Raw genomic sequence first — 27,088 nt, forward strand, 5'->3', positions numbered from 1 at the left:
CTTCTAAAGGGCTCTTTCTTTGCTGACCAGGTCCTGAGCTTACAACTCCTGTGTGAACTGTCTGCTATCAGGATGAAATCACTGCAATCAGACAAAGTAATGAGGCAAGCTGGCTCCCCTTCCCTACCCCCAGCCCCATTCCAGAGAGAGCCTACCACCAAGCTCAGGGATAGGAGGGTCATTTTCCTTTGGGATTAAGACAGTGATGGCTGTCACCAAGTGCAGAACAGAGTGGGAAAAATCCGCCCAACCCCTGGTGCTGGGTAATTGAGTGCCAGCTTCTTGGCTCCAAAGGGCAAAGAAAGATATGGCCACAAGTGTAGTAAGGGGAAGAGAATGGCTGCACAGGGGACAAAAGTTTGTTTGCCATTTCCTTCCAATGGGAATGTGATCAATGTGGAAAGGAGATGTTTAACTTCATTCCCCCTCATCCTAGAAAATGGGCCACCTCCCACCTAATACCCTTGGCTCAGTCTCCACACAAAAAGATCTCAGCTAGATCTCTTCTAATGCCTAGGGCTCTGAATGTCCATGTAGTCATGAAAGTAAAATGCCAGGGGCACTTCAACTCAACCTATCTCACAGTCACAAGGGCTGGGCCAATATTGACATTTGCAAGCAGAAGATATTACTCTAAAAGCCTGAATTTATGCACCCCAAGGAAAACCTAGATTGATAATAAAGCAATGTGGTAAAAATGGATATATGCAGGTCCAGAGTTCTTCATTATGGGTGAGAATTAGCTAATGTTGAGAATAAAGTGTGTAGCAGAATGTATTAGCAAGGTGGCTGGCTCAGGAATCAGAAGAACCTTTGGTGGGCTTTGGCTAATGAGTCTTCTATGGACTGTCTCTTGGCTCCCTGTGAGCAAGAGGCCTACATTCTACCTTAAGAAAGAAAGGGAAACCTTTGGGTTTTGGCACGCTTCTGTTCATCAGATCAGCAGTGATTATGGGGTATTAAGTATGTGCTTCCATCTGATGACCAAGTGGTGGGGATGAGGCCTTGGTGCACTATTTCTTCAAAAGGCAATTTGTGTGCTGATCAGGTCCTGGAGAATACTGCATATGCACAGAGTGTCTGTTCTTCTGAATGAGGGTATCTCCATCAGTTATGGGCAGGAGTTAATGTGACTAACCATTCCCACGATGACTGTAGCCTGCTAAGCACTGAGAGGTCAGGGCTGGGAGGGTCAACTGTCCTCTGGGATATTAGACTCCAAGAGCCCTCTAGCTCAGGAACTGACTGAAGTGTCGCCACCAATACTTGGACCCTGGATGTGTATGTGACAGCCTCCATGGTCTTGGAGTGTGAACTGACACCAAGTTAGAATAGCAGAAATGGGATAGGAATGACTATGAGGTGAGTCATAGTTCTGCATTTCAAACTGGCATGGGTAAATCTAGGAAGGAGATAGCTATAGTCCCTTTCTCTTGTCCCACAAGGGAGGCGGGATCCTCCTCTAACCTCTGGCTTAGGCTGCCCACACACATTCTCCCTGGGACCTTCAAATACCCTAGGTGTTTGGATGGCCACATGCCTCTAGAACCAAGTTGAGAAGGGCCCAATGCAAAACCTATATCACCATCACGTGGACATCACCAGACTCCCAAATTGAAAAAAGGTGATATTACTCTCAGACACTGGATCTGAACAGATTCCAGGCAGAGCCTTTTCTCAAAAAAAAAGAGCAAATTTGTGTAAATGGAGACCCAGAGTGATAGTGTTCTTCTTTAGAGTTGACATATGGGGAATGTTGAGATTGAAGTACCCAGCACAATGCCCTACCAACCTGGTTGTATCAGGAGTAAGAAATGCCTGGGCTTAGGCAAAGGATCCCTCTACAGAGCTACACCAGGGAGCATTGTCAGCAAGAAACCACTATTCTTTCTTCAGGAGCCACAATTTTCTAATTTTGTCTGTCCTTCCCACTATTTCCTTCAATTTTCAGAGGCAGCAGTGCTTGAGCTGTAGTTATCGGGTTTTCCTGGCTCTTGCTGGAACAAGGACTTCATTCCCTGTTCCTGAAATGGGCCTTTCCTGTGCCGATCCTCTCCTGGTTCATACAGCCCATGTACAAACAGTCTGCTTCTCAGGATGAAAGCAACTCAGTCAACCAGGTGAGTGAATAAAGCTGGCTCCCCTTCACCTTCTATACCAGAGCAGGCCAAGCGCCATGCACTCAGGGACTAAAGGCCATCATTCCTTTTGTTGAGCAGACACTAATGGCTCTCACTGGGCACAAGATCAAAGTGGGAGCTCGTGGCCTACCCCAGGGTGCCAGCTCAGTGAGTGACAGTTCTATGACTTCTATGTGTGAACAAAATTTTTTTAGACACACAGCCATGGTAAGGAAATGGCTAGGAGGAGGACTAAAGCTCGACACTTCAAGTTGGAATAGGATCAGTCTGGAAAGGAGATGACTCACTTCATTTCCTCTCAGTCCATAAAGGAGGCCAGTTCTCCCCAGAAACCTCTGGTCCAGCATACATAGAAACATTCTCTACTGGGCATCTTCCAATGACTCAGGCCTCTGGATGTCCGTATACTTCTGAAACCAAATTAAGGGGCTGTCCTGTTATAATACCTATTCCACAGTCACAAGGACTTCACCACTTGAGAAGCAGAGGATATTATTCTGAGAAACTCACTAGGAAGGAACTCCAGGGAGATGCTACTTTGAAAATAGAGTAAAGGGGTTCAAAATTATTGCCAGCAGCTAGAGCTCTTCATTAGAGACTAGAATGGAGACTGTTGTTAATGAAGCGACTAGTACAAACTTTTAGCAAGTTGACTCTCTCAAGAAATAGAAGCACCTATGGCCTTTGGTAAAGTGCCATATACAGAACTTTTTGAAACAAGACAGTATAATATCTTTTCACTAATATCTTGCTTTACTAAGATAGATGATTTTGAAAATCTTTGGCTGGAAGTATAACAAAAGTTCCATGGACTCAAGGTTGTAAAAGAACACTGTAAGGAAAACATCTTTCAACTAACGTAAGCCAGGCTACATTTTAGGAAAGTAGTTGTCCCAATGTTCTTGACAGAGAGAAAAAGGACCTTTATGGCATCTAGGAATGAGGCTCTGCTCTAGGAATTCTGGGTTTTACCTGGGGCCCTCCCATCAGTGCCCTGGATTTCATGATTTTTGGTCTGAGATCCCATGATTTTACAACAAGGTCACTCAGTGTTTGAAAAATTGGAGGCCAGGCTGCACTTCATGAGAGCAGGGGAATTGCAACCATGTCCAATCTGCTGAAAAGGGCTTGTTGGCATTTTTACATTCAGGAAGGAGGCTCTGCTAGGGAGTTCCAGCTCATGCAGGATGCAAACCAGATGGTGGTCAAGGTATCATCAGATGAGGCCTGAGGTCTCATGCAATTTGCCCTTGGGGCACGCAAGGTGTGTCAACCTGGAAGCCAGGCTGCATTTCAGGAAATCAGCCATGTTCCCAATGGTCTCGGCCCTGCAGAAAGGGAATTCTGGGGCTTTTCTACTCCTGGAAAAATATCAGCTAGGGAATTCCGGTTCTGTTGCATGCCCGCCTGATGCGTGCCAGAGATCTCATGATCTTGGCCTGTGATCTCCCCAGATTTCGCTCTGGGTCATGCAATTGTTGTCAAAATGGAATCCAGGTGACGTTTCAAGTGAGCAGGAGTTGGGTATTACCAACTGTGTGGGACCTGCTGAATAGGTCTTCTGGGCCTTCTTTCCCTCCAGGAGCCAGGCTTGGCTAGCATGTCCCCACACTTGAGGGGTAAGTGCCAGAGGGTGCCCAAGATCTCATGAGATTTGCCCAAGGGTCATGCAAGGTGTGTCAAAAGGGAAGCCAGGCTGCATTTCCGGGATCAGAGGTGCCCTTAATGGTCCCAAATCAGCAGAAAAGAGATTGCAGGACTTTTTCCCTCCAGCAACGAGGCTTGGCTCTGGAGTTCCTACACTTTCTGGGGACCCACCAGTTGGCCACTGGGGTCTCACATGATTTGGCCTGTGATGTCATGAGGACTGCCCCTGGTGCATGCCAAGTGTGTCACAAAAGAAACCAGGCTGCATTTCAGGAAGTCAGTGCTCCCAAAGTTTCTGAAAGAGCAGGAAAGTAATTTAGGACCTCTTTGACAACCAGGAAAAAGGCTTGGCTAAGGAATTCTGGAGTTACCCTGGCATCCGCCCATTGGCTCCCTAAGTCACGAGATTTGATGTGAGATCCACGAGATTAACTCTCTGTTCATGCCAGGCATGTCCAAATGGAAGCTTGGTATCTTGTCAGGTGATCAGGGGGTTTGGAATCCTGTCTAATCTGCCCAAAAGCCCGGGTGGGCATTTTCCCCCATGAAGGAGGCTCTGCTAGGGTGTTCCAGCTCATGCAGGGTGCACACCAGTTGGCGGCCAAGGTATGGGGAGATGTGAGCTGAGGTCTCACGCGATTTGCCCCTGGGGCAGGTGATGTGTGTCAAACTGTGAGCCAGACAGCGTTTTAGGAAAGCAACCATGTTCCCAATGGTCCAGACCCTACGGAAAAGTAATTCTGGACCCTTTTCTCCTCTTGGAAAAAGGCTTGGCTAGGAAATTCAGGTTTTTGTCGGGTGACTGCCCAATGGCACCTGAGTTCTCATGATATTTGGCCTGAGATCTTGTAATATTTAGGCCTGGGTCAGGTAAGGTTTGTCAAAATGGAAGCTGGCCAGGGGGCACTTTGGGGGAACAGGATTCGAGTGTTCCCAACTGTGTGGAATCTTCTGAACAGGACTTCTGGGCCTTCTTTCCCTCCAGAAGCCAGGCTCTGTGTCCCAGTGCTTAATGGTTAAGTGCCAGAGTGCACCTGAGATCTTGGGAGATTTGCCCATGGGTCATGCAAGGTGTGTCAAAAGGGAATTGAGGCTGCATTTCAAGGGATCAGAGGTGCTCCCAATGGTCCCAAATCAACAGAAAAGCAATTGCAGGACTTTTTCACCTCCAGGAAAGAGGCTAGGCTATGGAGTTCTAGCACTTACTGGGGGCCTGCCATTGGCCACTGAGTTTCGGGATATTTAGCCTGTGATGTCATGAGGTTTGCCCCAGGGGCACACTATGTGTGTTAACATGGAAGCCAGGCTGACTTTCAGGAAAGCTGTGGTCTCAAGGTTCCTGAAAGAGAAGAAAATGAATTCTGAGCCTTTTCCACACCCAGGAATGAGGCTTGGTTTGGGATTTCCAGTGTTTCTCTTGTTTCTACCTATTTGTGCCCTAGATCTCATGATATTTGGCCTGAGGTCCCATGAGGTTTTCCCTCGGTCTTGCAAGTCACTTCCAAACTGAAGCCTGTCTGCCTTCCAGGAGAGCAGGGAGATTGCAACCTTGTCAAAATTCTGAAAAGGCCTTGTGGGCATTTTTCCCTGCAGGAAGGAGGTTCTGTTAGGGAGTTCTGGCTCTTGCAGGTTTCACACCAGATGGTGGCCATGTTTCCCCGAGGTCTGGCTGGAGGTCTCATGTGATTTCCCCCTAGAGTACATGACATGTGTCAAACTGGAAGAGAGGCTGCCTTCCAGGACAGCAACTGTGTTCCCAATGGTCCCAAATGTGTGGAAAAGGAATTCTGGACCTTTGTCACTTCCAGGAAATAGGCTTGCCTGGCAAATTCTTGTTCTCTGGTGCCCACCAATTTGGCACTGAGATCTTCTAATATTTGGCCTGAGAACTCACAGGATTTAGCCCTGGGTCACCCAACGTTTTTCAAAATGGAAGCCAGTCTGCCTTTCCTGGGAGCAGGAGTTGGTTGTACTCAATTGTGTTGTAAGTGCTGAATAGGCCTTTTTCACCTTCTTTCTCTCCAAAAACCATAGTTGGCATGGCTATCCCAGCTCTTGCAGTGTGACCACCAGGAGGTGCCCCAGGTTTGGCGAGTTTTGCCCTGGATCTCGTGAGATTTATCCCTGGGTCAGGCGACCTGTGTCCAAATGGAAAACAGGCTGTGTTTCAGGGGATCAGGAGTGTTCCCAACAATTCCCAAGTCAGGGCCTCCTTTTGTCTCCATGAATAAGCCTCGGCTAAGTTGGTTCCGTATCTTGCCAGGTGTCTCTTGAGATCTCAGGAGATTTGCCCTGAGATATCATGAGATTTTCTCCTGGCTAAAGCAAACTGCTTCCAAGTGGAATCCAGACTGACTTTCAGGGGATTACGGGTGTTCCCCATGATCCTGGATCTGCCAAAAATTCCTTGCAGGACATTTTTACTTCGAGGAACAAGGCTTGGCTAGGGAATTACTGCGTTCCAGGTACCTGCCAGAGGGCCCCTGATATCTTGTGCAATTTGATCCTGGATCACTCTAGGTGTGTTCAAATGGAAGCCTGGGGGCGTTTCAAGGGAGTAGGTGAATTCCCAATGGTCCCAATTCTGAGAAAATGTTCTTGAGGTTATTTGTTGCCTCTAGGAACCCGGTTCAGCTGTGGAGTTCTGGCCTTGATGTCTGCTGCCTGATGGTGCCCTAGATCTCTTGAGATTTGCCCCCGGGTCACATGAGTTGTGTCCAAACGGAAGCCAGGCTGTGTTTCAGGGGCGCAGGGGTGTTCCCCATGGTCCTGATTCTGCAGAACAGCAATTGCAGGGCTTTTTCACCTCTAGAAATATGGCTCACCATGGAATTCTGTCACTTGCCTGGTGCCTGCCAAATGGCCACAGCGATTACACGAGATTTGTCCTGACATCTTGCAACATTTGCCCCTGGGTCATGTGAAATGTGACTAAGTGGAAGCCAAGCTGTGGTTCAGGGGATCATGGGTGCTCCCAACAATCCCAAATCCACAGAAAAGCAATTACTGGACTTTTTCTCCTCCAGGAACAAAGCTTGGCCATGCAATTCTGGCACTTTCTGGGTGTCTGCCAGTGGGGATTGAGGTCTCACAAGATTTGGCCTGTGATGTGATGAGATTTGACCCTGGGGCATGCCAAGTGTGTCAAAATGGAAGCTAGTCTGACTTTCTTTTTTTTTTTATGATGTTTATTTTATTTATTTATTTATTTATTTATTTATTTAATAGATGTAATTTACTGTCAAATTGGTTTCCATACAACACTCAGTGCTCATCCCAAAAGGTGCCCTCCTCAATACCCATCACCCACCCTCCCCTCCCTCCCACCCCCCATCAACCCTCAGTTTGTTCTCAGTTTTTAACAGTCTCTTATGCTTTGGCTCTCTCCCACTCTAACCTCTTTTTTTTTTCCCTTCCCCTCCCCCATGGGTTTCTGTTAAGTTTCTCAGGATCCACATAAGAGTGAAACCATATGGTATCTGTCTTTCTCTGTATGGCTTATTTCACTTAGCATCACACTCTCCAGTTCCATCCACGTTGTTACAAAAGGCCATATTTCATTTTTTCTCATTGCCACGTAGTATTCCATTGTGTCTATAAACCACAATTTCTTTATCCATTCATCAGTTGATGGACATTTAGGCTCTTTACATAATTTGGCTATTGTTGAGAGTGCTGCTATAAACATTGGAGTACAAGTGCCCCTATGCATCAGTACTCCTGTATCCCTTGGGTAAATTCCTAGCAGTGCTATTGCTGGGTCATAAGGTAGGTCTATTTTTAATTTTCTGAGGAACCTCCACACTGCTTTCCAGAGCGGCTGCACCAATTTGCATTCCCACCAACAGTGCAAGAGGATTCCCGTTTCTCCACATCCTCTCCAGCATCTATAGTCTCCTGATTTGTTCATTTTGGCCACTCTGACTGGCGTGAGGTGATATCTGAGTGTGGTTTTGATTTGTATTTCCCTGATGAGGAGTGACGTTGAACATCTTTTCATGTGCCTGTTGGCCATCCGGATGTCTTCTTTAGAGAAGTGTCTATTCATGTTTTCTGCCCATTTCTTCACTGGGTTATTTGTTTTTTGGGTGTGGAGTTTGGTGAGCTCTTTATAGATTTTGGATACTAGCCCTTTGTCCAATATGTCATTTGCAAATATCTTTTCCCATTCCGTTGGTTGCCTTTTAGTTTTGTTGGTTGTTTCCTTTGCTGTGCAGAAGCTGTTTATCTTCATAAGGTCCCAGTAATTCACTATTGCTTTTAATTCCCTTGCTTTTGGGGATGTGTCGAGTAAGAGATTGCTACGGCTGAGGTCAGAGAGGTCTTTTCCTGCTTTCTCCTCTAAGGTTTTGATGGTTTCCTGTCTCACATTCAGGTCCTTTATCCATTTTGAGTTTATTTTTGTGAATGGTGTCAGAAAGTGGTCTAGTTTCAACCTTCTGCATGTTGCTGTCCAGTTCTCCCAGCACCATTTGTTAAAGAGACTGTCTTTTTTCCATTGGATGTTCTTTCCTGCTTTGTCAAAGATGAGTTGGCCATACGTTTGTGGGTCTAGTTCTGGGGTTTCTATTCTATTCCATTGGTCTATGTGTCTGTTTTTGTGCCAATACCATGCTGTCTTGATGATGACAGCTTTGTAGTAGAGGCTAACGTCTGGGATTGTGATGCCTCCTGCTTTGGTCTTCTTCTTCAAGATTACTTTGGCTATTCGGGGCCTTTTGTGGTTCCATATGAATTTTAGGATTGCTTGTTCTAGTTTCAAGAAGAATGCTGGTGCAATTTTGATTGGGATCGCATTGAATGTGTAGATAGCTTTGGGTAGTATTGACATTTTGACAATATTTATCCTTCCAATCCATGAGCAGGGAATGTCTTTCCATTTCTTTATATCTTCTTCAATTACCTTCATAAGCTTTCTATAGTTTTCAGCATACAGATCTTTTACATCTTTGGTTAGATTTATTCCTAGGTATTTTATGCTTCTTGGTGCAATTGTGAATGGGATCAGTTTCTTTATTTGTCTTACTGTTGCTTCATTGTTAGTGTATAAGAATGCAGCTGATTTCTGTACATTGATTTTGTATCCTGCAACTTTGCTGAATTCATGTATCAGTTCTAGCAGACTTTTGGTGGAGTCTATCGGATTTTCCATGTATAATATGTCATCTGCAAAAAGCGAAAGCTTGACTTCATCTTTGCCAATTTTGATGCCTTTGATTTCCTTTTGTTGTCTGATTGCTGATGCTAGCACTTCCAGCACTATGTTAAACAACAGCGGTGAGAGTGGGCATCCCTGTCGTGTTCCTGATCTCAGGAAAAAAGCTCTCAGTTTTTTCCCGTTGAGGATGATGTTAGCTGTGGGCTTTTCATAAATGGCTTTTATGATCTTTAAGTATGTTCCTTCTATCCCAACTTTCTCAAGGGTTTTTATTAAGAAAGGGTGTTGGATTTTGTCAAAGGCCTTTTCTGCATCAATTGACAGGATCATATGGTTCTTATCTTTTTTTTTGTTGATGTGATGTATCACGTTGATTGATTTGCGAATGTTGAACCAGCCCTGCATCCCAGGAATGAATCCCACTTGATCATGGTGAATAATTCTTTTTATATGCTGTTGAATTTGATTTGCTAGTATCTTATTGAGAATTTTTGCATCCATATTCATCAGGGATATTGGCCTGTAGTTCTCTTTTTTTTACTGGGTCTCTGTCTGGTTTAGGAATCAAAGTAATACTGGCTTCATAGAATGAGTCTGGAAGTTTTCCTTCCCTTTCTATTTCTTGGAATAGCTTGAGAAGGATAGGTATTATCTCTGCTTTAAATGTCTGGTAGAACTCCCCTGAGAAGCCATCTGGTCCTGGACTCTTATTTGTTGGGAGATTTTTGATAACCGATTCAATTTCTTCGCTGGTTATGGGTCTGTTCAAGCTTTCTATTTCCTCCTGATTGAGATTTGGAAGAGTGTGGGTGTTTAGGAATTTGTCCATTTCTTCCAGGTTGTCCAATTTGTTGGCATATAATTTTTCATAGTATTCCCTGATAATTGTTTGTATCTCTGAGGGATTGGTTGTAATAATTCCATTTTCATTCATGATTTTATCTATTTGGGTCATCTCCCTTTTCTTTTTGAGAAGCCTGGCTAGAGGTTTGTCAATTTTGTTTATTTTTTCAAAAAACCAACTCTTGGTTTCGTTGATCTGCTCTACAGTTTTTTTAGATTCTATATTGTTTATTTCTGCTCTGATCTTTATTATTTCTCTTCTTCTGCTGGGTTTAGGCTGCCTTTGCTGTTCTGCTTCTATTTCCTTTAGGTGTGCTGTTAGATTTTGTATTTGGGATTTTTCTTGTTTCTTGAGATAGGCCTGCATTGCAATGTATTTTCCTCTCAGGACTGCCTTTGCTGCGTCCCAAAGCGTTTGGATTGTTGTATTTTCATTTTCGTTTGTTTCCATATATTTTTTAATTTCTTCTCTAATTGCCTGGTTGACCCACTCATTCGTTAGTAGGGTGTTCTTTAACCTCCATGCTTTTGGAGGTTTTCCAGACTTTTTCCTGTGGTTGATTTCAAGCTTCATAGCATTGTGGTCTGAAAGTATGCATGGTATAATTTCAATTCTTGTAAACTTATGAAGGGCTGTTTTGTGACCCAGTATATGATCTATTTTGGAGAATGTTCCATGTGCACTCGAGAAGAAAGTATATTCTGTTGCTTTGGGATGCAGAGTTCTAGATATATCTGTCAAGTCCATCTGATCCAATGTATCATTCAGGGCCCTTGTTTCTTTATTGACCGTGTGTCTAGATGATCTATCCATTTCTGTAAGTGGGGTGTTAAAGTCCCCTGCAATGACCACATTCTTATCAATAAGGTTGCTTATGTTTATGAGTAATTGTTTTATATATTTGGGGGCTCTGGTATTCGGTGCATAGACATTTATAATTGTTAGCTCTTCCTGATGGATAGACCCTGTAATTATTATATAATGCCCTTCTTCATCTCTTGTTACAGCCTTTAATTTAAAGTCTAGTTTGTCTGATATAAGTATGGCTACTCCAGCTTTCTTTTGGCTTCCAGTAGCATGATAAATAGTTCTCCATCCCCTCACTCTCAATCTAAAGGTGTCCTCAGATCTAAAATGAGTCTCTTGTAGACAGCAAATAGATGGGTCTTGTATTTTTATCCATTCTGATACCCTATGTCTTTTGGTTGGCGCATTTAATCCATTTACATTCAGTGTTATTATAGAAAGATACGGGTTTAGAGTCATTGTGATGTCTGTATGTTTTATGCTTGTAGTGATGTTTCTGGTACTTTGTCTCACAGGATCCCCCTTAGGATCTCTTGTAGGGCTGGTTTCGTGGTGACAAATTCCTTCAGTTTTTGTTTGTTTGGGAAGACCTTTATCTCTCCTTCTATTCTAAATGACAGACTTGCTGGATAAAGGATTCTCGGCTGCATATTTTTTCTGTTTAGCACACTGAAGATATCGTGCCAATCTTTTCTGGCCTGCCAAGTTTCAAAAGAGAGATCAGTCACGAGTCTTTTAGGTCTCCCTTTATATGTGAGGACACGTTTATCCTTTGCTGCTTTCAGAATTTTCTCTTTATCCTTGTATTTTGCCAGTTTCACTATGATATGTCGTGCAGAAGATTGATTCAAGTTACGTCTGAAGGGAGTTCTCTGTGCCTCTTGGATTTCAATGCCTTTTTCCTTCCCCAGTTCAGGGAAGTTCTCAGCTATAATTTCTTCAAGTACCCCTTCAGCACCTTTCCCTCTCTCTTCCTCCTCTGGGATACCAATTATGCGTATATTATTTCTTTTTAGTGTATCACTTAGTTCTCTAATTTTCCCCTCATACTCCTGGATTTTTTTATCTGTCTTTCTCTCAGCTTCCTCTTTTTCCATAACTTTATCTTCTAGTTCACCTATTCTCTCCTCTGCCTCTTCAATCCGAGCTGTCGTTTCCATTTTGTTTTGCATTTCGTTTAAAGCGCTTTTCAGCTCCTCGTGACTGCTCCTTAGTCCCTTGATCTCTGTGGCAAGAGATTCTCTGCTGTCCTCTATACTGTTTTCAAGCCCAGCGATTAATTTTATGACTATTATTCTAAATTCACTTTCTGTTATATTATTTAAATCCTTTTTTGATCAGTTCATTAGCTGTTGTTATTTCCTGGAGATTCTTCTGAGGGGAATTCTTCCGTTTGGTCATTTTGGATAGTCCCTGGAGTGGTGAGGACCTGCAGGGCACTTCCCCTGTGCTGTGGTGTATAACTGGAGTTGGTGGGCGGGGCCGCAGTCCGACCTGATGTCTGCCCCCAGCCCACCACTGGGGCCACAATCAGACTGGTGTGTGTCTTCTCTTCCCCTCTCCTAGGGGCGGGATTCACTGTGGGGTGGCATGGCCCGTCTGGGCTACTTGCACACTGCCAGGCTTGTGGTGCTGGGGATCTGGCGTATTAGCTGGGGTGGGTAGGCAAGGTGCACAGGGGCAGGAGGGGCAGGCTTAGCTCGCTTCTCCTTAGGTGATCCACTTCAGGAGGGGCCCTGTGGCAGTGGGAGGGAGTCAGATCCGCTGCCGGAGGTTTGGCTCCGCAGAAGCACAGAGTTGGGTGTTTGCGCAGAGGAGCGAGCAAGTTCCCTGGCAGGAACTGGTTCTCTTTGGGATTTTGGCTGGGGGATGGGCGGGGGAGATGGCGCTGGCGAGCGCCTTTGTTCCCCGCCAAGCTGAGCTCTGTCATCCGGGGGCTCAGCAGCTCTCCCTCCCTTTGTCCTCCAGCCTTCCCGCTTTCTGAGCAGAGCTGTTAACTTATGACCTCCCAGACGCTAAGTCGCGCTTGCTGTCGGAACACAGTCCGTCAGGCCCCTCTGCTTTTGCCAGCCAGACTCGGGGGCTCTGCTTGGCCAGCGAGCCGCCCCTCCACCCTGGCTCCCATCCCCAGTCCATGGAGTGCGCATCGCCTCGACGCCCTTCCTACCCTCTTCCGTGGGCCTCTCATCTGCGCTTGGCTCCAAAGACTCCATTCTGCTAATCCTCTGGCGGTTTTCTGGGTTATTTAGGCCGGTGTAGGTGGAATCTAAGTGATCAGCAGGACGCGCGGTGAGCCCAGCGTCCTCCTACGCCACCATCTTCCCTCCCGCCTAGTCTGACTTTCAAGAAAGCAGTGGTGTTCCCAATGTTCCTGAATTAGCAGAAATGGAAATCTGGACTTTTTCCATGACTCAGAATGAGGTTTGGCTAGGGAATTCCAGTTTTTGCCTGGTGTCTGCCTAGTGGTGCCCAAGATCTATGAGATTTGTCCTGAGATCCCATGAGATTTACCACAGGGTCACCTTAGTTTTGTGAAAATGGAAGCCAGGTTACATTTCAAGGGAGCAGGGTGATCCCAACCATCTAGAATCTGCAAAAAGCTCTTCCAGGCATTTTTCCCTCCAGAAAAAGAGGCTTTGCTAGTTTTGGCTCTTGCAGGGTTACTGCCAGAAGGCGCCCAAGGTCTTTGGAGAATTGCCCTTTATCTCATGAGATTTGCCCCTGGAAATTGAAATGTGTGTCAAAATGGAAGCCAGGCTGTCCTTCAGGGGATAAGGGGTGCTCCCAACATTCTCAAATCCTCGGAAAAGCAATTTCAGGGCTTTTTCACCTCAGGAATGAGGCTCGCCAGGGAATTCCAGAACTTGCAGGGTGCCTGCTAGATGACGACAGTGATCTCATGAGATTTCTCCTGAGATCTTGTGAGATTTGCCCTTGGGTCTTGTGAAGCGTGACCAAATGGAGCCAGTCTGCGTTTCAGTGGAGCATGGGTGTTCTCAACAATCTCGCATCTATGGAAAAGGAATTCACAGCCTCCTTTGCCTCCAGAAATGAGCCTCCTCTAGGCAGTTCCAGGTTTTGCAAGGTGTCAACCAGATGGTTCCTGATGTCTTGGGAGATTTGGCCTGAGATCTCACGATATTTGCCCATGTTAAGGGAGCTGTTTCCAAGTGGAATTCAGGCTTTCAGGAAAGCAGGTGTTTTCTGCACAGTACTGTATCCTTAGAAAAGGACCTCTGGGCCTCGTTTCCCACCAGGAATGTGTCTTGGCCTTTTCTGAGTTCTGGCTTTTGCAGGGTGCCCACCAATTGGTGACCAAGATCACATGACATTCAGCCTGTGTAGGTTTGTTCCCAACTTTGAGAAACCATCTTGCAACTAATATTTCAGTTTTTGAAAACATACTCGTAGAAATATAAGGAAAGTACTCTATATGCAACTCTAAGCAAAAACACTGTGGAGGTGACATCTTTAAACTAACAACTTGCTTACATAAGTGAGAAATGTTTGACAACCTCTGCATTGAATTCGCAGAAAGTTCAGTATACTCCACTTTGGGAAAAGACATGGAGGAGGAATTATCTTTTGAATAACATTTTCAGCAAGTTAGAAGAGTGTGAAAACCTAGGCCTATGGAGATATCACAAAACTGCTATATACTGAACTCTGAGAAACAACACTGTGGAGAAACTATCTTTCAACTAACATCTTGTATCACTAAGTTAGAGGGGTTTGCAAACTTATTCATGGAATTAAAAGGAGAGTGCCGTATACTCAATTCTGGTAAACAATCTGTGTTGAGATACAATCTTTCAACTAACATCATGTTTCATGAAGACAAAAGTGTTTGAAAATCTAAGTGGGGAACTGAAACAAAAATACTATATAGTCAACTCTGCTAAAAAAACAAAACAAAACAAAACCCTATGTGGAACCCATCTTTTGACTAACATCTTGTTTTACAAAGTTAGAAGGGTTTGAAAATATTGGCCTGGAAGTATTATAAAAGTGCCACATATTGAACTATGTGAAAGAGAAACAACACTGTGGAGAATGATCTTTCAACTAACATCTTGTTTCACTAAGGTAGATGTGTTTGCAAACCTCAGTGGGGAGCTGGAAAGAATATGTTATATGTTCAACTTTTAAAAAACATGGGAAGAAACCATCTTTCAACTAACATCTTGTTTCACCAAGGTATAAGTGTTTGAAAACCAAGCCATAAAATTATCATTAAAGTACCATAATTCAAGCTCTGCAAACACTGTGGAGAATCCATTTTTCAACGAACCTCTTCTGTCACTAAGTTTGAAGTGTTTGAAATCCTAGGCCTAGAAGTTTAACTAAATTGCCATGTACTCAATTCTATGAAACGACATTGTGGATAAACCATCTCTCAACTAACATCTTGTTTATTAATTTAGAAGTGTTTAAAACCCTATGAAGGAAATTTAAGGAAAGTATTCAGCTCTGTGAAACAACACTGTGGAGAAACAATCTATCAACTAACATCTTGTTTCACTAAGTAAGAGTTGTTTGAAATCCTGGGAAAGGAACTATAAGGAAAGTGCCATATACTCAATTCTGTGAAACAACACTGTGGAGAAACCATCTTTAAACTAACATATTCTTTCACAAAATTAGAAGTGCTTGAAAACCTAGGCCTAGACTATAATTAAAGTGCAATATACTCAACTCTGTGAAGGAACACTGTGGAGAGACAATCTTTCAACTAACATCTTGTTTCACTAAGTTGGAAATGTTTGAAAACTTAGGCCTCGAAGTATAACTAAAGTGTCATAACTCTATTCTGTGACTTAACACTGTGGAGAAACAATCTTTCAACTAAAGGAAAAGCTTTTGAGAACATATGTGGAGAACTATAAGGAAAGTGTCATATATTCAACTCTGTGAAACATCTCTATGGAGAAAGCAAATTTCTACTAACATCTGTGTCACCAAGTTAGGAGTGTTTGAAGATTTTTACAGGGAATTATAAGGAAAGTACCATATGGTCCACTCTGTAAAACACTGAAGAAACTATCTTTCAACAAACATCTTTTTCTCTAAGTTGGAAGTGGTTGAAAACCTAGGTGTAGAATTATAACTCAACTCTATAAACATATAACAACATATAAACAACACTATGGAGAAACAATCTTTCACCTAACATCTTGTTTCACTAAGTTAGAAGTGTTAAAAATGTAATGAAAAACTATCTTTAAACTAACATCTTGTTTTACTAAAAGTGTTTGAAAACCTATAGGGGGAATGTAAGGGAAGCGCATATACTCTGCTTTGGGAAATAATAAAGTTGAAAAACCACACCACACAAACAAGGCATATATTAAACAAACATACATGACATAAACAGAACAGACACACAATACATGCACTACAGACAGGACACACACTGCCAATACCAGACACAAATACACATGCACCAGTCATTAACATGCATACACTACACACACATACCCAGACATTACCCACAATTCACATACTGGAAACATTACACACACATACTATACATATATATACCACACACATGACACATAAATCACATAGTAACCACACGCATCCCACATAAAGACCACACATACAAACTCTAAAGCAAAAACACACCACAGATACATTCCCACATTCACATAAACTACAGAAACAGCACTCACATAATACATACACATCACAGAAACAAAACACCTAAGCCAAATAGCAAACATAAAACACACATGCCAAACACACATCATACATATACCAAATATATATCCTACACATGCATTGCACACACACCAAACATCACCCATACAACACAAATAGACATATGCCACACAGACACCATAAATATACCTCCCACACATCCTACATATACAACAACCATGCCAAATATACACCACAGGCAATATATCCATCACAATTTCACGTTACAGGGGAGGAGCCAAGATGGCAAAACAGTATGGTTTTTTTTGTGTTTTGCATTCATTAAATATAGCCAGACCAACACAAACCATCCTGCACACCTAGAAAACTGATTTGAGATTAACACAACAGTCTGCACAACCTGAACCACAGAAATTAGCAGGTGCATGGCACAGAGAGGTGAACTGGGGAATACAGAAGCCACAGAAGGCAGGGAGCTATTTTTGCATGTGGAGAGAGGATGGAGATGGGGGAAGAATACAGGAAAAGCACACCTCCAAAAGCAGCTGGAGAGAAATGGAAAAGTGGAAATAGCCACAGGGACTGAACTTAAAAAGGGAGAAAGGAGAAAGGAGAGGGCTTATATTCCATTGAGACTCTATAAACAGGGGGAGCACAGAGTCTGAAACTCTGCATCTCGATACCTGGTGGTGCTCTAGTGAGAAGGGCGAATCCCCAGGTGCAGAGTGAAGTCCATGGGTCTTCTGGCCATATGGGGAGAAGTGGTTCCTCTGCTGGGTGGACATCTGGTAGAGGCTGTGTGGCTCCCTCAAAGGCAAAGGCCCCAGTGGATCTGGGTGAACAACCACATTCGCTGGTGCTGAAACAAGGTAGTTGGGGGTGAAGCCTGGTGCCATTTGTGTTGTGATTTGTCATAATCCCTGAAAAGCTGCATGATCACATGAACTTTTCCTGGGGCAGGCTGGCACCCAGCCACAGTCTGTGGGCATCTTCAGCAGCATGGTCCTCTGAATGTTCCTGGGTGCAGCCAGCACCTGGACATTGCTTGGTGAGACCCTCCTCAGAGGGACAGAATGGGTCAAAACCACAGTCCCTCAGAAATAAAGGATCAGGAAACACAGCCACATCTGAGATAAAACTCAGGATGGAGGTGCTGCCTGAGGCTTGGTCATGGACATTGTAAAGTGGGGAATGGATAGAAGCTGAAGACAAAGGACAGGTGCGTGATTGCTGATCGGGGAGAGCAGAGTTCTGATACTAGAGACTGCATAGCTGGGTCTCATTTCACACTACCATTTTCACCAATTTCACGCTACCATGCATGCACATACACACCTACAAGCACCACAACAATCCACCCGGTGCTAAGCGACACCATCTAGTGGAGAATGGAGCCACTGCGCTAAGCCCTGCCCAACTGGACCAACTTCGCTCTTCAGGAACACAAGTCTCCCTGCCTTCTTAGTTTACAGACTATAAAGCACTTCATAGTTTGACCCCTAGGGGAAAAAGAAGTAATTTCAGTCTGTTCACTGGTCCATCTATTCAATTTTCTTCCCCCCCCCTTTTTTGTTTGTTTTCTTTATCTTGAAATACAGTAAAAAGAATTTATTTTTATTTTCAATTTTTATTAAAAACATTCTTTAATTTTTTCTACTATATTTTTTTACTTTTCTGTAAAGGTTTTCAAATTCTATTTACTTCCATCATTTCATTTTATTCTATTTCAGTGTATTCATTTTTTAAAATTTTCAAATGATTTCCTTTTCTTTTTTCCCCCTTTTTTTCTCTAATCTATCAAGCCCCTCTCAACATCCAGACCAAAACACACCTAGTATCTAGCATCACTTATTTGATTTGTGTGTGTGTGTTTTTAATTTTTAATTTTAATTTTTAAATTTTAATTAAAAAATTTAACCTCATTCTTTTTCTCCTTTCAAAACGATGAAATGAAGTAATTCACCCCAAAAGAAAGAGCAGAATACAGGTCGAATTGGGGCCAACATGGTGGAGAAGTAGGGGATTCATACCTCTTCCGTCTCTCAAAGAAGTGCTGAAGCCAAAGGACTTTGAACCCCTGAGTCTGGGAGGAAAAGAGACAGAATCTACCAGGAATAAAATGGGTCAACTGGAGAAAAGATAGGAGTACTCCAAGGAACCAATCAAAGCACACCTGCTGGAGGGTCCAAAATATCACTACAGGTAGGATAATAAAATAACCAAAGTCACAACAGAGAGCAAGTAACAATCTCCAAAAAAACACCTCCTGAGGGGCCAGGCCCTGGAGAGTTTTTGACCCCCTTTTAATATAGCAGTGTTCGCAGGTGCAGAAAATGCTACAAACTTTTAAAATGCATAAGGGACAGAACACTAGACAAAATGATGAAACGGAAGAATTCTCAAAAGAAATTTGAGGAAGTAGCGACAGCTAACAAATTGATCAAAACCTACTTAAGCATTATAACTGAACAAGAATTTAGAATAATAGTTATAAAATTAATTTCTGGCTTGAAAGAAGCATAGAGGACAGCAGAATCTATTGCTACAGAGATCAAGGGACTAAAAAATAGTCATGATGAATTTAAAAATGCTATAAATGTGGTACAAAGTAAAATGGAGGTAGCCATAGCACGGATTGAAGAGGCAGAGGGGAGAATATGTGAATTAGAAGATAAAATTATGGAAAAAGAGGAAGCTGAGAAAAAGAGAGGTAAAAAAATCCAGGAGTATGAGGGGAGAATTAGAAAACTAAGTGATGCAATCAAACGGAACAATATCCATAAGAATTCCAGAAGAAAAAGAGAGAGAAAGGGGCTGAAAGTATATTTGAACAAATCATAGCTGAGAACTTCCCTGATCTGGGGAAGGAAGAAGACATTGAAATCCAAGTCACACAGAGCTCCCTTCAGATGTAACTTGAATTGATCTTCTGCACCACATATCATAGTGAAACTGGAAAAATACAAGGATAAAGAGAGAATTCTGAAAGCAGCTAGGGATAAACGGGCCTTAACATACAAAGGTAGACACATAAGGGTAGTGGCAGACCTATCTACTGAAACTTGGCAGGCCAGAAAGAAATGGCAGGAAATCTTCAATGTGATGAACAGAAAAAAATATGCAGCTGAGAATCCTTTATCCAGCAAGTCTGTCATTCAGAATAGAAGGAGAGATAAAGGTTTTCCAAAACAAACAAAAACTGAAGGAATTCATCGCCACTAAACCAGCCCTACAAGAGATCCTAAGGGAGACTCTGTGAGTGAAATGTTGCAAGGACCACAAAGTACCAGAGACATCACTACAAGCATGAAACCTACAGATAACACAATGACTCTGAATTCATATCTTTCAGTAACAACACAGAATATAACTGGACGAAATGTGCCAATCAAAGGAAATAGGGTATCAGGTTGGATAAAAAGCAAGACCCATCTATTTGCTGTCTACAAGAGACTCATTTTAGACCTGAGGACACCTTCAGATTGAAAGTGAGGGGATGGAGAATTATCTATCATACTACTGGAAGCCAAAAGAAAGCTGGGATAGCCATACTTATATCAGACAAACTAGACTTTAGATTGAAGGCTGTAACAAGAGATGAAGAAGGGCATTATATAATAATTACAGGGTCTATCCATCAGGAAGAGCTAACAATTATAAATGTCTAGGCGCCGAATATGGGAGCCCCCAAATATATAAAACAATTAATCACAAACATAAGCAACCTTATTGATGAGAATGTGGTAATTGCAGGGGACCTTAATACTCTACTTAAACAATGGATAGATCATCTAGACACAGGATCAATAAACAAGGGCCCTGAATGATACATTGGAACAGATGGACTTGACAGATATATTTAGAACTCTGCATCCCAAAGCAACAGAATATACTTTCTTCTCAAGTGCACACAGAACATTCTACAAGGTATATCACATACTGGGTCACAAAACAGCCCTCAATAAATATAAAAGATTTGAGATCATACCATGCACAATTTCAGGTCACAATACTATGTAGCTTGAAGTCAAACACAGGAAAAAGTCTGGAAAACCTCCAAAAGCATGGAGGTTAAGAACATCCTACTAAAGAATGAATGGGCCAACCAGGCAATTAGAGAAGAAATTTAAAAATATATGGAAAAAAATGAAACTGAAAATACAACAATCCAAATGCTTTGGGATGCAGCAAAGGCAGTCCTGAGAAGGGGTTGCAATACATTGCAATCCAGGCCTATCTCAAGAAATAAGAAAAACCCCAAATACAAAATCTAACAGCACACCTAAAGGAAATGGAAGCAGAGCAGCAAAGACACCCCAAGCCCAGCAGAAGAAGAGAAATAAAAAAGATCAGAGCAGAAATAAACAATATAGAATCCAAAAAAAAAGTAGAGCAGGTCAATGAAACCAAGAGTTGGTTTTTTGAAACAATAAAAAAAATTGATAAACCTCTAGCCAGGCTTCTCAAAAAGAAAAAAGAGAAGACGCAAATAAATAAAATCACGAATGAAAATGGAATTATTACATCCAATCCCTTAGAAATACAAGGAATTATCAGGCAATACTATGAAAAATTATATGCCAACAAACTGGACAAGCTAGAAGAAATGGACAAATTCCTAAACCCCCACACACTACCAAAACCCAAATGGGAAAAAAATAGAAAATTTGAACGGATCCATAACTAGTGAAGAAATTCAATCAGTTATCAAAAATCTCAACATATAAGAGTCCTGGACCAGATGCCTTCCCTAGGGAATTCTACCAGACATTTAAAGTAGAGGTAATACTTATTCTTCTCAAGCTGTTCCAAAAAATAGAAAGGGAAGGAAAACTTCCAGACTCATTCTATGAAGCCAGCATTACTTTGATTCCCAAACAAGAGACCCAGCAAAAAAAGAGAACTACAGGCCAATAGCCCTGATGAATGCAGGGATGCAAAATTTCTCAACAAGATACTAGCAAATCAAATTCAACAACACATAAAAAGAATTATTCACCATGATCAAGAGGGATTCATTCCTGGGATGCAGGGCTGGTTCAATATTCACAAATAAATCAATGTGATACATCACATTAACAAAAGAAAAGAACCATATGATCCTGTCAACAGATGCAGAAAAACATTTGACAAAATTCAACATCATTTCGTAATAAAAACCTTAGAGAAAGTCGGGATAGAAAGAATATACTTAAACATCATAAAAGCCATTTGTGAAAAACCCACAGCTAATATCATCCTCAATGGGGAAAAACTGAGAGCTTTCCCCCTGAGATCAGGAACACGACAGGGATGTCCACTGTCGCCACTGTTGTTTCACATAGTGTTGGAAGTTCTAGCATCAGCAATCAGACAACAAAATGAAATCAAAGGCATCAAAATTGGCAAAGATGAAGTCAAACTTTCACTATTTGCAGAAGACATGATACTCTACATGGAAAACCTGACAGATTCCACCAAGTGTCTTCTAGAACTGATACATGAATTGATCAAAGTTGCAGGGTACAAAATCAATGTATAGAAATCAGTTGCATTTTTATATACCAATAATGATGCAAGAGAAAGAGAAATAAAGAATCTGATCCCATTCACAATTGCACCAACAATCATAAAATCACCTAGGAATAAACTTAACCAAAGATGTAAAAGATCTGTATGCTGAAAACTACAGAAAGTTTATGAAGGAAATTGAAGAAGATACAAAGAAATGGAAAAATATTCCCTGCTCATGGATTGGAAGAAAGATATTGTTAAAATGTCAATACTCCCAAAAGTAATCTACACATTCAATGCAATCCCAATCAAAATTGCACCAGTATCTTCTCAAAGCTAGAAAAAGCAATCCTAAGACTTTTATGGAACCACAAAAGACCCCAAATAGCCAAATTAATTTTGAAGAAGAAGACCAAAGTGGGAGGCATCACAATCCCAGACCTTAGCCTCTACTACAAAGCTGTAGTCACCAAGACAGCATGGTATTGGCACAAAAACAGACAATAGACCAATAGAATAAAATAGAGATTCCCAGAATTGAACCTACAAATGTATGGCCAACTGATCTTTGACAAAGCAGGAAGGAGTTTCCAATAGAAAAAAACAACAGTATCTTTAACACATGGTGCTGGGAGAACTGGACAGCAACATGCAGAAGAATAAAAGTAGATCACTTTCTTACACAATTCACAAAAATAAACTCGAAATGGATAAAGGACCTGAATGTGAGACATGAAACCATCAAAACCTTAGAGGAGAAAGCAGGAAAAAAACCTCTTTGACCTCAGCCTCAGCAATTTCTTACTCAACACATCCCCAAAGGCAAGGGAATTAAAAGCAAAAATGAACTATTGGGATCTCACGAAGATGAAAAGCTTCTGCATTGCAAAGGAAACAATCAACAAAACTAAAAGGAAACCAACGGAATAGGAAAAGATATTTGCAAATGACATATCGGATAAAGGGTTAGTATCTAAAATCTATGAAGAACTCACCAAACTCCACACCCCAAAAAACAAATAATCCAGTGAAGAAATGGGCAAAAGACATGAATAGACACTTTTCTAAAGAAGACATCCAGATGGCCAACAGACACACGAAAGATGCTCAGTGTCGCTCTTCATCAGGGAAATACAAATCAAAACCACACTCACATACCACCTCACGCTGGTCAGAGGGTCTAAAATGAACAAATTATGAGACTGTAGATGCTGGAGAGGAGGTGGAGAAATGGGAACCCTCTTGCACTGTTGGTGGGAATGCAAACTGTTACAGCCACTCTGGAAAACAGTGTGGGGGTTCCTCAAAAAATTACAAATAGATCTACCCTATGACCCAGCAATAGCACTGCTAAGAATTTACCCAAGGGATACAGGAGTGCTGATGCATAAGGGCACTTGTACCCCAATGTTTATAGCAGCACTTTCAACAATAGCCAAATTATGGAAAAAGCCTAAATGTCCATCAACTGACGAATGGATGAATAAGATGTGGTTTATATATACAATGGAATACTATTTGACAATGAGAAAGAATGAAATCTGGCCATTTTTAGCAACGAGGATGGAAATGGAGAGTATTATACTAAGTGAAATAAGTCAGGCAGAGAAAGACAGATACCATATGTTTTCACTCATATGTGGATCCTGAGAAACTTAACAGAAGACCGGGGGGGAGGGGATGGGGGGAGAAAGTTACAGAGATGTAGGGAGGCAAAGCATAAGAGACTCTTAAATACTGAGAACAAACTGAGGGTTGATGGGGGGTGGGGGAGAGGGGAAAGTGGGTGATGGGCATTGAGGAGGTCACCTGTTGGAATGAGCACTGGGTGTTGTATGAAAACCAATCTGACAATAAATTCTATTTAACAAAAAAAAGGAAGCCTCAAAAAAGAAAAGAAAAGAAAAGAGCAGGAAGAAACAACAGCCAGGGACTTAACTAACAAGGATACAAGCAAGATGTCTGAACCAGAATTTAGAATCACGATCATAAGAATACTAGCTGGAGTCTAAAATAGATTAGAATCCCTTTCTGCAGAGATAAAAGAAGTAAAAGCTAGTCAGGATAAAAAAAAAATAAAAAATGCTACAACTGAGCTGCAATCTCAAAAGGATGCTATGGCAGCAAGAATGGATGAGGAATCATCGATATAGAGGAAAAACATGCAGAATAATGAAGAAGAAAAAGAAAGGGAGACTAAGACAGAAGAGCATGATTTAAGAATTAGAGAAATCTGTGATTCTTTAAAAAGGAACAACATCAGAATCGTAGAGGTCCCAGAATATGAAGAGAGAGAAAAAGGGATAGAAGTGTTATGTGAGCAAATCATAGCAGAAAAGTTTCCCAAACTGGGGAAACACGCAGACATCAAAATCCAGGGAGCACAGAGGACTCCTATTAGACTCAACAAAAACTGACCATAAACAAGGCATATGATAGTCAAAATCACAAAATACTCAGGCAAGGAAAGAATCATTAATGCAGCCATGGGGAAAAAAGTCCTTAACCTATAAGGGAAGGCAGATCAGGTTTGCACCAGACTTATCCACAGAAACTTCGCAGGCCAGAAAGGAGTGGCAGGATATGTTCAATGTGCTGAATCAGAAAAATATGCAGCCAAGAATTTTTTATCCAGCATGTCTGCTATTCAAAACAGTAGGACAGATTAAAAGTTTCACAGACAAACAAAAATTGAAGGAGTTCATAACTACTAAATCATCCCTGCAAGTAATTTTAAGGGGGACTTTCTACATAAATAAATAAATAAATAAATACCAAAAGCAATAAATACTAGTAAGGACCAGAGAACACTGCCAGAAACTCCAACTCTACAAGTAAGATAATGGCAAAAAATTCATATCTTTCAGTACTCTAAACGTCAATGGACTAAATGCTCCAATCAAAAGACATAAGGTAACAGAATGGATAAGAAAACAAAATCCATCTATATGACATTTACAAGAGACCCACTGTAGAAGTAAAGACACCTTCAGATTAAAAGTGAGGGGATGCTATGCTCATGCTAATGGCCAACAAAAGAAAGCTGGAGTAGCCATATTTATATCAGACCATCTAGACTTTAAAATAAAGACTGTAACAAGAGATGAAGGGCATTATATCATAATTAAGGGGTCTATCCACCAAGAAGACCTAACAATTGCAAAAATTTATGCTCCAAATGTGAAAGCACCCAAATATATAAATCAGTTAATCACAAACATAAAGAAACTCATTGATAATAATACCATAATAGTAGGGGACTTCAACACCCCACTTCTAGCAATGGACAGATCATCTAATCAGAAACTCAACAAGGAAACAATGGCTTTGAATGACAACTGGACCAGATGGACTTAATAGATATATTCAGAACATTTCTTCCTAAAGCAGCAGAATATACATTCTTTTCCAGTGCACATGGAACATTCTTCAGAATAGACCATATAGTGGGACACGAATCACCCCTAAGTAAGTACAAAAAGATTGAGATCATACCGTGCATATTTTCAGACCACAACACTACGAAACTCAAAATCAACCACAAGAAAAAAATTGGAAACGTAACAAATACTTGGAGACTAAAGAACATCCGACTAAAGAATGAAGGGGCTAACCAAGCAGTTAAAGAGGAAATTAAAAAGTATATGGAAGTCAGTGAAAATGATAACACCACAACCCCAAACCTCTGGGACACAGCAAAGGCGGTCATAAGAGGAAAGAATATAGCAATCCAGGGCTTCCTAAAGAAGGAAGAAAGATCTCAGATACACAACCTAACCTTACGCCTTAAGGAGCTGGAAAAAATACAGCAAATAAAACCCCAAACCAGAAGAAGACAGGAAATAATAAAGATTAGAACAAAAATTAATGCTATCAAAGCCAAAAAAAAAAAAACAAAAAACAAAAACAAAAAACCAAAACAAAACGAGTAGAACAGATCAAAGAAACCAGAAGCTGGTTCTTTGGAAGAATTAACAAAATTGATAAACCACTAGGCAGTTTGATCAAAAAGAAAAAGGAAAGGACCCAAATAAAATCGAGAATGAAAGAGGAGAGATCACAACCAACACAACAGAAATAAAAACAATAAGAGAATATTACGAGCAATTACATGCCAATAAAATGGGTAATCTGGAAGAAATGGACAAATTCTTAGAAACATATACACTACCAAGACTGAAACAGGAAGAAATAGAAAATTTGAACAGACCCATAACCAGTAAGGAAATCAAACTAGTAATCAATAATCTTCCAAAAAGCAAGAATACAGGGCCATATGGCTTTCCAGGGGAATTCTACCAAACATTTAAGGAAGAGTTAACACCTATTCTCTTGAAACTGTTCCAAAAAATAGAAATGGAAAGAAAACTTCCAAACTCTTTCTATGAAGACAGCATTACCTTGATTCCAAAACCAGACAGAGACCACACTAAAATAGGAGAACTATAGACCAATTTCCCTGATGAACATGGATGCAAAAATCCTCAACAAGATATTAGCCAACCAGATCCAACAATACATTACAAAATTATTCACCACGACCAAGCAGGATTTATACCTAGGATGCAGGGCTGGTTCAATATCCACAAAACAATTAACGAGATTCATCACATCAATATAAGAAAGGACAAAAACCATATGATCCTCTCAATAGATTTAGAGAAAGCATTTGACAAAATACAGCATCCTTTCTTGATAAAAACACTCAAGAAAGTAGGGATAGAAGGAGCATACCTTGAGATCATAAAAGTCATATATGAATGACCCAACGCTAATATCATCCTCAATGGGGAAAAACTGAGAGCTTTCCCCCTAAAGTCAGGAACAAGAAGGGATGTCCACTCTCGCCACTGTTATTCAACACAGTATTGGAAGGTTTAGCCTCTGCAATCAGACAACACAAAGAAATAAAAGGCATCCAAATTGGCCAGGAGGAGGTCAAACTTTCATTCTTCGCAGATGACATGATACTCTATATGGAAAACCCAAAAGATTCCACCAAAAAACTGCTAGAATTGGTTCATGAATTCAGCAAAGTTTCAGGATTCAAAATCAATGCACAGAAATCGGTTGCATTCCTATAAACCAACAATGAAGCAACAGAAAGAGAAATCAAGGAATCGATCCCATTTACAGCTGCACAAAAAACCATAAATTACCTAACAATAAATCTAAAAAGAGGTGAAAAATCTATACACTGAAAACTATAGAAAGCTTATGAAAGAAATTGAAGAAGACACAAAAAAATGGAAAAAGATTCTATGCTCCTGGATAGGAAGAACAAATATTGTTACAATGTCGATACTACCCAAAGCAATCTACATATTCAATACAACC

The 27,088-nt window shown here is 41.4% G+C and overlaps 1 protein-coding gene and 1 long non-coding RNA gene across 2 annotated transcripts in view; both read left to right on the plus strand.

The window, feature by feature from the left end:
* Nucleotides 1-27,088, plus strand: part of ZNHIT3 (zinc finger HIT-type containing 3) — a 209,585-nt gene that overhangs the window by 91,577 nt on the left and 90,920 nt on the right. The gene's annotated exons all lie outside the window — the stretch shown is intronic.
* LOC125927470 (uncharacterized) lies at nucleotides 1,956-24,828 on the plus strand. The gene is made up of 2 exons (XR_007459350.1): nucleotides 1,956-2,120; nucleotides 18,214-24,828. It is a non-coding gene; the product is annotated as an uncharacterized LOC125927470 (long non-coding RNA).

Source organism: Panthera uncia, chromosome E1 (assembly GCF_023721935.1).
Source record: "Panthera uncia isolate 11264 chromosome E1, Puncia_PCG_1.0, whole genome shotgun sequence".
NCBI lineage: Eukaryota > Metazoa > Chordata > Mammalia > Carnivora > Felidae > Panthera > Panthera uncia.